We start from the raw sequence: 13,022 nt of genomic DNA on the forward strand, positions 1-13,022 counted from the left end.
CAGCTCACTCCTAATTTATGGCTTGTCTGGAGCTCTTCCACCTGAGGTTCATCCAAGCAGCACAAGGGTCGTTTTTAAGGCTGAGCAGCTCCCTTTGACCTGCTCCGTTGCTTGGAGATCTTGGTGACCGGCCATGTAAACTGCTGTTGTTTCTGCAACTCGTTGCCAGAAAAAGAGGAAAGACTGCAGGGCTGCTGCATGCTGTCTGTGCAACCCATAGAGAATGGGGCTATGGAAACTGGGAGGAAAATGAGAGTCCCTGTTTCACTCCTCCCCTATAAATTAAGGCATAAGGAGTGAAATTACTGTTTCGCTACTAACCTTGCTGGCGCAATTTATCTTTCTGTCTGTCTCTGCAGAGGAATCAGGTGTTGTTTGGGGACGTTTTTTGGCACGGTGGTGGATCCCCTCAGCTCTCTGGTTGTCCTCCCAGAGGTTTGGACCCTGATGCTGCCAGCCCCCAGAGCTCTGGGCTGTCCCTAAGGCTCTGTATAGGCAAGCCAAGCATTTGGGCAATGACTTAAGGGTCTCTGCAATCTCTGTGCTCTCTCCTGAGGTCCATCTTCTCGTTCCTCTGGGGTAGAGCAGTGTTGTGGGAGGCTGCCCAGCCCTCCTTGGTGTGTGTGAGGGATGTTGGGCAGGGGGCAGATGGGGATGGTGTTGTGTGCGATTGCAGGGTGACAGGGGCTGAAGGTTCCTCGGGTGGTCTCGGAGCAGGGCCAACTTTGTTGGATGGAATTGCCCAAGGCCCTGTCCAAACGAGTTATTTCCAAGGGTGGAGATTCCACCAGCTCCCTGTGCCAGTGTCTGTCATGGAGAAAATGATTTTTTTTGTGTGTGTTAGGTTGAATTTTTTCTGATTGTAGCTTATCCTTTCACTCTCCGCTTCTGAGGAGAACTGGGGCCATCTTCTGTGGAACCTCCCCTGGAGCAGCTGTACGTATCAACAAGCTTGTCCCCTTCTCTCAGCATCACAGAGCATCCTGAGTTGTGAGGGACCCTCAAGGATCCCTGAGTCTAGCCATGAGGTGGCTGCTATGGAACTACAGGCCACCAAGAGGGGCTGTAGGGCCATGAGGCCTCTCCTCAGCTTCCTCTGCTGTGGGCCAACAAACCAAGAGACAGACCCTCTGCCCCCCAGATCCTTCCACGTGGGTATGAGCTGCTCCACAGGGTCAGGACAGGCACTGAGGCCGTGTTACTGCCCTCTCCACTAGGATTAGCTCTGTGTTGACATAGTTCTCCCACCAGCAGGACACAAACAGATAGAACCTGGGAACGTGGCCCGGAAATGCAGCTCAGGGCGGGCGGCCGAGCTGGAGCATCGCTGCCGGCCCCAAGCATCTCCTGCTTCCTTCCCACCAGGAGGGCTGGGATGTTCCTGCTGTGCTTCCTGCCCAGGGCCAGGTTGCAGCTGCAGGGTGGGAATTTTAGGGAACAGAGGAGCTGGGAGCCAGCACCCTAACATAGAATACTGGAATGGCCTGGGTTGTAAAGGAGCACAGTGCTCACCCAGTTCCAACCCCCTGCTGTGTTCAGGGTCTCCAACCAGCAGCCCAGGCTGCCCAGAGCCACATCCAGCCTGGCCTCGAATGCCTCCAGGCATGGGACATCCACAGCCTCCTTGCAATAATAGAACCATCAGGGCTGGAGAAGTCCTCTAAGATCATCCAGGTCTGACCGTTCACCTGCCTCTGCTGACTGTGCTCCTCAAGTGCCACATCTCCATGGTTTTTGAACACCTCCAGGACAAGGACTCCTCTCCTCCCTCCCCACCACCTCCCAGAGCAGCCCATGCCACTGCATCACCACACTTTCAGAGAAGTTCTTGCTAATATCCAAGCCTGCAGGCTGAGTGGGGTTCTGCTGTCCCACACTATGGCTGAAAAGGATTTTGAGGACCACATCTTTGGGTATCTGTTGCAGTAAATCCAACAATGACCACTGGTGACACTCAGCCTGGGAAATGGCCCTACCCATGCATCCAATGTTCTCTGCTTTGGAAACCTGCTCCTGGTTCCTGAGCCAAATTCTTTTGGGCACGTTTTTATCATCCCGTTTTTCCTGCTGGGGACAATGGTGCTGCTGGCTGCTCTGCTCAGCCATTTCCTCCTCTTTGACAGACAGAAGCAGTTAACTGGGACTACTGCAAAGCTCGTGTCCTTGTTTCCCCCTCAGGCTGCCCAGCCGTGGGGAGCAGTCACTGCGCGGTGACACAGTGCAAGAGCAGACGTGCGTCCCTCACCCAGAGAGTATTTTGGGGACCTGTGTGAGCTCTGCCATGTCGCTGGGGTTTTCTGCACCATCCTCTGGCTGGGGATGGCATTTTAGGTCCAGTTGAGATGTTTGGGGCATCTGCATAAGCACCAGTGTCTGTCCTGCAGACACCAAATCCCAACCAGGCATGCAGACCCTCCAGATGAGGTGCTTCAACCTGCAAGCTCTGCTGTCTGCAGCTCCCAGTGCCATCACCCTTCCAAAGCCCACCCCTCTGCCCTGCACGTTGCTCCCGTCCCCGCGTTCAGCCTCAGGAGTTGGACTCAATGATTCCTGTGGGTCCAACTCAGGATATTCTGCATCGGGGGTTAGCCTCCAAGATCAGCTCCCCATCCCAATGCCACGTTGATGATAGAAAGGAAACGAATGCTTTCCCTCAGAAATGCTGCTCCCAGGCAGGGAGCTTTCAGCTTTCAGCCACTTGAGATATCCTGGCTGTGAGTGCTCAGTTCTGGGAAGGCTGCTGGCTCTCACAATCCTCCCGCTGCTCCCAAGGCGGTGCTGGGGAGGAGCAGCCTGTCCCTGATGTAGCCACCTCTCCAAGGGCACGAGGGGAAGGCTGACATTCCATGGGGCTTTGTTGAATGCTGACGAGGTGCTTGGCTGGGTTTAGCAGGAGGTGGGAGCTCTCAGGCTACCAGCAACTCAGGCAAAGCATTTTTCGTGTGTTGGGGATGGAGCTGGAGCCCCTGGATGTGAGCGAGGGTGAAGCAGGTGCCCGGAGGTAGGGGTGTGTGCACCCGCCTTCCTTGGCTGGGCTTGCTGCTCTATCCAGAAGACCTTTGCTGGAGAAGTCAGCTGCTTGGCTCCTGGTTGAACAGGCCTCGATGCTGGCACGGGATGGACACGGCGTTTGGTTGAGCAGGGCACGTTCCATCCCTGGGACCAAGGCATGGAGAACTGCCCAGCGTCCTTGTGGAGAGATGAGGAGATCCATTGGGCCGGCGGAGCTCCAGCACACGTCCCCTGGTGAGACGGACTGCACACCCTGGTGGCGTTGGGAGATGTGCCTGTGCTGTTGGCCTGCCAGATGCCCTGGGGTTGTTGTTTGCGTTGCTGCTCTTTTGGTGTGTTCTTGGGGGAGAGCCGTGGCCAAAATAACTCCATCTTGGCTCTACAGAGTGCTACAGGGTTTGAGCAAGGATGTTTCTGCCCTGAGACTGGAGAAAGCTTCAGTGGCCAACAGGGGAGGACAGGACTGCTGGGTGAGTCCATGCTGGACTGTATGTGGTGTGCAGCTGTGATCCAAGGAGGTCCTTGGGAAGGTTTTGATCTGCTTTTGTCCTCTAAATGAGTGGAGGCAGGTTGGATATCAGGAAGAATTTCTTCTCAGAAAGAGCGGTGATGCAGTGGCACAGGCTGCCCAGAGAGGTGGTTGGGGTCACCAGCCCTGGAGGTGTTCAAGGACCACGGGGACGTGGCACTGAGGGATGTGGTCAGAGGTATGATGGGGGTCAGCGGCTGGACTTGGTGATCTGAGTGGTCTTTTCCAACCTGAATAATTCCGTGGTTCTCCTGAGGAGTCTATGAGAGGCTCATTTGTAAGAAAAGCTTATTTCTAGATGCTGTTGTATGGCTGCCCTAGAAAATGGAAGGCGATGGATGAAAAAAGCTGACATCCTCACTCCTCAGGGCAGCGAGACTAGGAGAGCAGCAGAGGAAAGCAGGCAGCTTTCTGCAAGAGATGTCTAGCAGCAAAAACACGTGAGGTTTTTACATGCTGGTCAGGATGTGTGTGGGTGTGGAACTGATTTAATTTGATACTCCAGGAGCAGAGCTTGCCCGGAGATCCCAAGGTGGGAGGATGAGAAGAAAGCTCTGCTCCCAGCAGCTGCCCTGCTGCAAGGTTTGGACTGGCAGCGTTCTTTTTAACTCAGACCTGCAGTCCTGGAGCCTCCAGGCAGGTCACAGCGCTTCTTGGCCAGTCCAGAAGATTTTAGCAGCAGTTTGAGTGATTTGTATCAAGCATCGCAGAGTGTTTATGTTGGTGGGGTGTAGTTTATCTACAGCTTGAAATATTTGCTGACAGCTCTTACAGCTGGAGTTTAGTAACAGCAGAGCACTGCTGATAGACCTGCAGTCGTTTGGGAAAGAGCTGATTTAGGGAGAGGAGTGAGAGCCCCATTGGCCGAGGTGAAGAGGGGACTTTGCCCACTGGTCCCAGTGAAGCTGTGACACCAATGACAGCCATGTCCTGTGCCCAAAGAGGCCAGACTGCAGTGCCCAGGGCACTGCCTGCCTGCAGCCCCTGACCTAGCAGGACAGCGTGGTCAGCAAAAAGGCACTGGTTTGGGGAACCTCCAAAAACGATTGCTCAAAAGTGCTGTCGTATAAAGCAAGCCAGCTCATCTGTACACTCGTACAGGGGAGCACCTTCTGCTGGTGTAAATACGAATCACTTCCATCCCCCTGACCTTCTCACTTTGTGAGGTTGCAGGGATCTCAGTGGCAGAACTCAGGTTTTACTGAAATGAGAGAATTTAGGGAGATCCCATTAACATCTGTGGGGTCTGGAGGAACCAAAGCTCGCAAACATCCCACAGAAAGCATCCTGCTGCCCTTCTGCAGTCTTCTGCTGAAGGCAGGGTGACCCCTCTCCTGTTGGACCTAGCTGAGCTCCAAAGGGTGACTCAGCACCTAAATGCAGGCAGTGAAATCCCACCCAAGCATCCTAAAGGACTCTTTAGGATCCCACCTCAAACGTCCTGAAGGATCTCACCTTGGAGGACACAACGGAGTGTGGTCAGGGACTGGGGCAGGTGTTCTGCTGGAACAACTTTCCCCCTCCTGCTTTCACATCAGTCCTTTTTGGGGAGAAGCCACTGTGCTGCACGTGGTTCTGCCTCTGCACCACTTGCCCCATGCCCCTTTTCCTAGAAGCATCTGCAGAGCCTCCCCACCTGGGTGAAAGGGCAATTTATCCCCAGGCAGTTGATGAGGAAAGATCCTGATGTGCTTTAGGCCATTGCGTCCCACTGGAAAGGGAGGGAGAGAAATCCACAGGACTGGAGGCACAGCTCTGTGCCTCTGACACTTGAGAGCTGAGTGAATGTGGTGGAGACTGGCTCACTGGAGCAGTAAAACTTTGGTATGTGCGAAACCTCTATTAACCTGTGGCCCTTGTTAATGTGTGGAGGCAGAAACGAGCCGTACAGCAGGAGGGCTCATCCTGCTGATATTCCTTGTAAAGGGAAGCTTCCAACAGAGGGGCCAACACAAATATTTGTAGCCTGGACAGGGGCTGCCTGATTCAGGAATGCTCCTGTGCCTGGACGGGAGGTGACATCATCCAGATTCCTTCACTGAGGAATGCAGGGTTTGCCTCTTCCCTTGCCAGTAATTGCTTCTTAAAAACAGACCTGCCCAGGGATGTACATCTGACCCTGCTCTGCCTATTGCACAGTCCAAGGTCTTCCTGTTCTTTCGTGGAATTTGCAGGGATAGGGATGAAAAGTATTGGAATTGGTAGTTCACTAAATTATAGGCAAAAGCTCCTAAAAAGCCATAAGCAAGGACTTATCAGAAATCTGGGGAGGGACTGGAGCAGGTGGGGAGAGCAGACCTTGTCTTGGAGCTGGCTGGGATGGATGGAGCCAGTGATGGGCTGGGGATGTGTGTGACGGGACAAGGGGAATGGTTTTAAACTGAGCCAGGGGAGGTTTAGGTTGGATATGAGGAGGAAGTTTTTCCACACAGAGGGTGGTGAGGCACTGGCACAGGTTGCCCAAGGAGGCTGTGGATGCCCCATCCCTGCAGGCATTCAAGGCCAGGCTGGATGTGGCTCTGGGCAGCCTGGGCTGCTGGTTGGTGACCTGCACACAGCAGGGGTTGGAACTGGATGAGCACTGTGCTCCTTTGCAACCCAGGCCATTCTAGGATTCTATACGAGCTGCAAGGAGGGCCATTTGCATTGCTCCTTGATGACCCTTGGTCCTAGGACCCCCATTTCTTGATTCTGTGAAGCCCAGCGATGGTATCACAACTGCAGGATTACTGTGTCGTGACTGCATTGGATATGCTGACATGCAGTGTTCTGGCTAACCGCCATACACCCCCGATAGACTGATAGGACAACCCCAAAGCAAAGCCTAATTCCCCCTCCACACAACCCTTGACTTCTCTGTGGGGCTGAGCATTGTGGCAACGTCCCATCCCTGAGCTCACACCCCTCCACCTCTGCCTCTGCGTTGGCTCCAGCACACAGCGCTGGAAAGTTGTCGCGGTCACTGATGTCCACATGTCATCAACACTTCCACCAGCCCCTGCTGCAGCAGAGGGGTCAGTTCCTGTGGGATGAAGGCCATCGTCGTCATTTCAATAGCTGGAACTAGGTGTAGCTGAGCTGTGCCCCCATTACGGGTCCAAGGGAGGGATTTAGTGGTTGGAAAGGCACAAAGCAATTTGCTCCCAGTGCCTGACAGAGGATGGCTGGCAGGAAATGAAAGCGCCCTTCTCCAAGGCTGGAGTGGTTTTACTCCTGCACTGGTTCTTTAATTTTCCGTCAGGTTTTAGAAATTCTTGGCTGTTACAACTGGACAATTAAATCCAGAGCAGAAAAGAAGGGCTCCAGCCAAAGAAATAAAACACTTGGTCAGCCAGTTTTTTGAAAGGGGGATGGAATGAAGACGCTCGAATGGAAAGCAGCAGAGCGAGGGCTGCAGTCCTGAGGATGCTGAGAAGTGCATGGAGAGGATCTGCTGGATTTTGTTTGTTGCTGGAGCTAGATTAAATCAGAAGGGGCAGAGGTAAAGGGGATTATGGTCTGGGGTGAAGTGATGACATTTTGGGAAGGGTGTAGGCAGGAGAGACCCATCCAAGAGGGAGGCAGTGGTGTAGCTGCTTTGTGTCAGGACCCACATGAGACAGAACTGCAGTGGAAGAACGGCAGAATGGTCGCCCAGGAGATGGTGCAGAGGTGGCCGAGCAGCACTGATGTTGGCTCTAAAAGGCTGAGGTGAAGGCTCCCAGGCTTCAAAAGCAATAGGGACCCAAAGCCCATCCAGGAATAAAGGCTGTGGTGGGTGAAGGTCTGCATTCAGTGCAAGTCTCTGGGTACATCACAGCTCAGTGAGCTGGATGCTGCTCCTCCAGCCCCCTGCAGCAGCACCCGTGGCCTGAAGTTCTCTGCCTTGTCCGTCCTTGTGCACACTGTCCCGTTGTAAAGCAAGGCTGCCCAGGTTTGTGGTTTTGGTTTGTGTGTCTGAAGGGGCAGGGACTTCTGTAGTCACTCCTCAGGCTTCCTCGGAAACACAGATGGTGTTGTGGTTTCTTTATTATTCCTGTCTGGAGGCTAAAGGGAGGATGCCTTGCAGAGAATCATGGAGTCATTAAGGTTGGAAAAGACCGCCAAGATCATCGAATCCAGCCGTCTCGAGGAAGGGAGGGGAGGGGCCAGATGTGGAAAGAGTGAATTTTCAAGAAGGTTCTCCTACAAGTGCATCTTCTTTCCTCAGTTTCTGCTCATGGCCAGGTCACTGCTTGCAGCTATTTGATCCAGAAAGTCTCCAGAGGCGTTCAGGAGTACCGAAATGCAGTTTGCCAGGTGCCCAGCTAGTGACCAGCACAGGAGACCAACCTGCAGTAAACCTGCATCTCAGTGTCTGCCTGTAGGGTAACTGATACCTTGACTTGGTGTTTCTAAGACCTGTGTATCAGATGGTGAAGGAGGATGAGGGATTTTTCTTTTGCTCCCTCTTTCCTTTGCACTTTACGTGCTGTTCAGCTCTTTAAACATATCAGTGTTCACTGGTACAGGTTGCCCAAGGAGGCTGTGGATGCCCCATCCCTGCAGGCATTCAAGGCCAGGCTGGATGTGGCTCTGGGCAGCCTGGGCTGCTGGTTGGCGACCTGCACACAGCAGGGGGTTGGAGCTGGATGAGCACTGTGCTCCTTTGCAACCCAGGCCATTCTATGATTCTATGAAATGCAAGCAGAAAACTGGGAGAGGAGTTGATGAATGTCAGGGTGGGCTTCTAGCATTACTGAAGGTTGAACTGTGCCTGTAGCATCCTGTGTCCCATCTCAACCTGGCAGAGGGGAAAGCTTGCATCACACATCGCTGCTTGGGAGCCAGACAAGTGCCTGGTACGTGGTACAGGGATGTGTGACCCCTGTGCAGCCCCAGTGATGCTGGCTGCTCGTTGCTGCTCAGTGCTCCACCAAAACTCGCACCCATGCACCTGATGATCTCTTGGAAACATTTCTACCTTTGGGAGTATTCTGTTCTATCAGCAAAGAGATAAAAAAAAAAGCTTCATCTTGCTTTCCACTTGCTCAGCTTGCGGGTCAGCCCCAAGCATTGCTGGCTCAGCCCTGCAGCCTCTGTGCAGAGGCTTCCCTGTGTCAAAGGTGAGGAAGGGCTGTTCTCCTCCTCCCAAATCTCCCCCTCTTCCCCTTCCGCCTCGACATGCTCATTCATGAAAAAACATCTGCTGGATGGATGAGGAGACAGAAATTAACACTGGCACGTTTTTCCCACTCGTTGGCCAAGGGAGGTTGTAGGCTCAGAGGGTTTTAATCTTTGTTTTCACAGCTGGATTCAATATTGCCCTTTCTCCTCTCCAGTGTTTCATTGCTGCTCATTCCCCCGAGCAACCTGCTGCAAAGCAAAGTGTGCACTCACATTGCAGGACAGCTCACAGCCAGCTTCCCTGGGGCTGCCTGCACCTCAGGACCCATGACCCTCACAGCCCCCTCTGCTCATTAGGGATTGTGCTGCGATTTATGCTCTCCTACTGAGGCTCCAGAAGGGCGATGCTGCAGTGACGAAGGTTCCATGCCACGAGGATCCTCTGAGAGCATCTGGCTGCAGCTCAGCTCTCCCAGCTCCTTTCCACCTGGCTCCACGTGAGGTGAAGAGGTCCCAGCAGCAGGAATCAGCTTGGTCCGTCCTTTGGTAGGGGCAAATGCGTGGGGTCTGCCTTAGTCCTGTGCATGGAGAAAACCTTCAGCCTATGGTGCCAACCGAGACATCATGGGTCTTTCCTCTGCTGGAGGGTTTGGGTATAAGGTGGAGGGTGTACAGAATGGGATGTAGGCTTTGGTGGAGGGTTTTTGTGACGCTCGTGTAGGGTTCTGTGGTGCTTATGTAGGGCTTGGTGATGGTGATGTAGGGTTCTGTGATGCTTGTGTAGGGTTTACTAGTGCTTGTGTAGGGTTTGGTGGAGTTGATACGCAGTTTGGTGGAGGTGGTGTAGGGCTTGGTGGTGGTGTAGGTGAAGCCTGGTGCTCCTGTAAGATCTGATGGTACTGGTGGTCCTGGCAGTGTTTTGGATCCCTGGATACCCAGCACATAACACAGGCAGCTGTGTCCTCATGCACATTGCAGTGGCTGAGGTGCCATCAGCCCTTCATTGGGTGCCCAAGGGCTCGGACCTCACGCTCTGAAGTTCTTAATGTCAAAGCTTCAGGCATCAGCATGGCCTGGTGCCAGATGGGACTGGCTCCATTCCTACCTGGACACCAGCCTGAAGGCACCTCTCCACCTCACCATATATCTCCAGGCAGAGACACCCGTCCAACACCATCCCACCCATCCTGCGAGCTTTGGGGACGAAAACACACGTGTCCCGCCTTCTTGGCACTGTGGATCCAGCTGTGGGGCTCAGTGCAGAAAGCCTCACAAAGGGTGGGGGCCCACCTATATAAACAAGGCCAGGAAGGCTCCCAGCCATTCCCACTCCTTGCTCCCCTTTGGATCTGAGCAGCCATCCTCCACCGATGCTCCCAGCCCCGGCTCTGCTGGGGAAGGTACCGTACCGCTCCTCCGGGCATCTCTGTCTCTCATTTCTCTTTTCTGCACGTAGATATGACTGCTTAAATATCTCTGTGTATAATTACCTAAGTGTCCATTGAAATATTTACTGGTGATACTGGTGCAACAGTAAATCTTGGTTGGGTGAATAGAAACCTGCAGCAGTCGTGCCGGTACCCAGCTAGAAGGGTGGGAAATCTCGTAGTAGTACCATTTCCTTTTCACTTTGCTTTCAGTTTCCTCTGTTATCTAAGAACAGCACATCCAACCTGTTTATTTCCACATTTATCATGTTTTAGACTCACGCTCTGTTCCCTTTCAGCTGTGTTTAAATCTTATTAGTACTGGTCATCAGGTTGCATCCAGATGGGTCGCATTCCCACACGGAGTGGTGGGGGACATCCTCATGCAGAATTCATGTCTTTTCTGTGTTGTAAATGCTTGCACTTGGCAAACTGCAGTTATTTTTGGAGTGGTGAAGAAGCCTTTATATCTTTGTACCCAGTTCTCATTGCTACCACTTTCTGGCGGGGACGTAGGGCTGCACTAATCCACATGGACCAAGTTAAATCCTGGTGGGAGAACTGCCCTGAGAGCTGCTACATGTAGTACTTTGGTCACAGTGACACTTGTCCCCACCCTGTGTCTGACAGGAGAGGTATGTGCTGTGAAGGTGACACCATCGTTTTTCTGACTGGGGCTGCTAAATAATAGTCAGACTCTCAGAGTCAGCGATCCACCACGCACAAATGAAATAATGTATTTTCAGTGTCTGCAGGATGAGGTGAGCGTTCTGCCCTTGCTTTGGGACTTTGTCTTTATCTCCAACCTCCAAGATGTCCATAAATGCTGAGTTGCAGTTCCCAGCCTGGTTGGGTTCGTCCTGTAGGACGCTGCACGAACCTCTGCTCTTTGCTCCTCTTGTTCCTCCTCCTTTTTCCTGGGGCTCTTCCAGGCTCCCCTCTAACAGCAGCCTGTGGACAGGTGCTAGATAGAAAAACAGCTCCCTGGAACAGCCCAAAATGGGGCCGTTTTTGATGCCGCTTGAATGTTTCCAGAGTTCCCTCATCTTTCCCATGCACCCTGGCCTTTCTCCTCTCCGTGCATCTCTGCTCAGTGAAGCGCTAAAGGAGGAGCTCAGGGCGATGAGGGGTGGAGGTGAACTGTTGCCCGGCCACTCATTGCCTGGGGATCCGCTTCCTCCGGTTTCTTTTGATTTTGGGGGGATTTTTTTTTTTTTGCACGCTCAGGAAGGTCTCCAGCAAGTCGAGCCTGGCTGGATTCATAGGGCTGCACTGGCAGCCAGCAGTGCTGGGAATGCCGGCTGGGAGCTTTATTGCTTCCTGTTATGAGCGTTCAGGAGATGCTCTGGGTTGGTGGGAGAGACGTGGTCCAGCACGAGCGCCAGGTTTGGCCCCAGCACATGGGGTGGGGTTGGAAATGTGGGGTTTTTTTTTCCTCTTTGCTTCTCTGGCTGCTTCAGGAAAGGGAAGCAAATAAAGGGAATAATTGCTCGCTTTGGCCTTTGCAGAGACCTCTGGCTGTTGAAGCAGATCTCTGCCTTGGGTCTGCTTGCTTTGGAGCGAGAACAGACAGAGAGAAGAATGCTATGAAGGGCAGTGTCCCCATCACGGTTCTTTTCTTGCCACCTCTTTGCATGTCAGCCTTGAAAACGTCAGAAAAAAAAAAGGTTCCATCATAAAAAAAAAAAAGGGATTTTGTCAACATCGAAATTTATCTCAGGAATGCGTCCAGTGCAGCGAAAATTTCAGTCGGGAAGGGCTGGAATAAATATCTTCTGTGCTCCAGCCCGAGCTTAAATGCTTCCTCTGGGCTTTTGTGCTTTGTGATTTAAATCTTATTGTTATTTCCCTTTATTGGATTTTTCTTGTCATTTTCAAAGAGAAGTGCTTTTACCTTTCCGCAGTTATGATTCAGTGAAATCCCAGGGAAACATTGCACTGTTTTTCAGCAGGAACATTCTTCATCCTGCTAACATCTGGCTTTTTCCTCTGATCACCAACCAAAGCAAATTTAATAGAAATTCTGTTTTCTGACTTATCTTCAATGCCAAACCGTGCTCCAAATGCAGTGGTGACTGGGAGCTTGAATTGATTTTTGCAGAGCGTGTTAAAGAAATCGGCCTTCGCCTTGTTTTCAGGCATCCTCTTGTCACACAGCCAAAAATCCTTAGGGGCTCTTTTTCTCAGTTTGGTCCTTGCAAGGGGCGGAGACCCACCGCCGTGTTGTCATCCAGCTTAAAACTTTGAAGAGATTGTAGAATCGTCGTGTTGTTAAGGTCCAACCATCAGCCCAGCCCCTCCATGCCCGCTCATAGAATCACTAAGGTTGGAAAAGATCTTGGAGATCACAACGCCCAACCGTCCCTGCTCACAGAATCACTGGGGTTGGAAGAGACCCCTAAGATCACCGGGTCCTGCCATCATCCCGTCACCACCTGGGCCACCAGATGGATGCAGAGCAGAGAGCACAGACGAACGAACCCGGTGCTGATGGGGTGACGTGCCGTATCCGCACCAGGGTCGTCACCACCGTTCTTCTGAGAAGCCCACACAGGGTTCTGTGATGGAGCAGATCTGAACACGGGTGTGATTCACCCTGCCTGTACGTTTTTACTGTGAGACTGTTGAGGTTTTGGCTGCATCCTTACGATGTGAGCCCTGATTAGTCCGACATCTTGGACAACACCCGAAGCATCCTGGTCTACAGTGAAATGTCCCTGCCTGTGTCAGAGATTGGAATTGGTTCCTTCCAACCCAAACCATTCTGTGATTCTACAGCAAAAATGAGCCCATAAAGCCCACTTTGCATGCGAAATAGGGCATAAATGGCAAAGTCAGAGTTATTAATCACTAGTGCTACTAAACAAGAGTACAAATTCTCTGATTCTTGTGACTAAGGACAAGACTGTGATCTTCTAGAGGTGGTGTTTGAGGAAACACCAATTTCACAGCCCTAGGAAGGGGACAGA

Source organism: Tetrao urogallus (assembly GCF_951394365.1).
Source record: "Tetrao urogallus genome assembly, chromosome: 7".
In the NCBI taxonomy this organism is placed as follows: Eukaryota; Metazoa; Chordata; class Aves; order Galliformes; family Phasianidae; genus Tetrao; species Tetrao urogallus.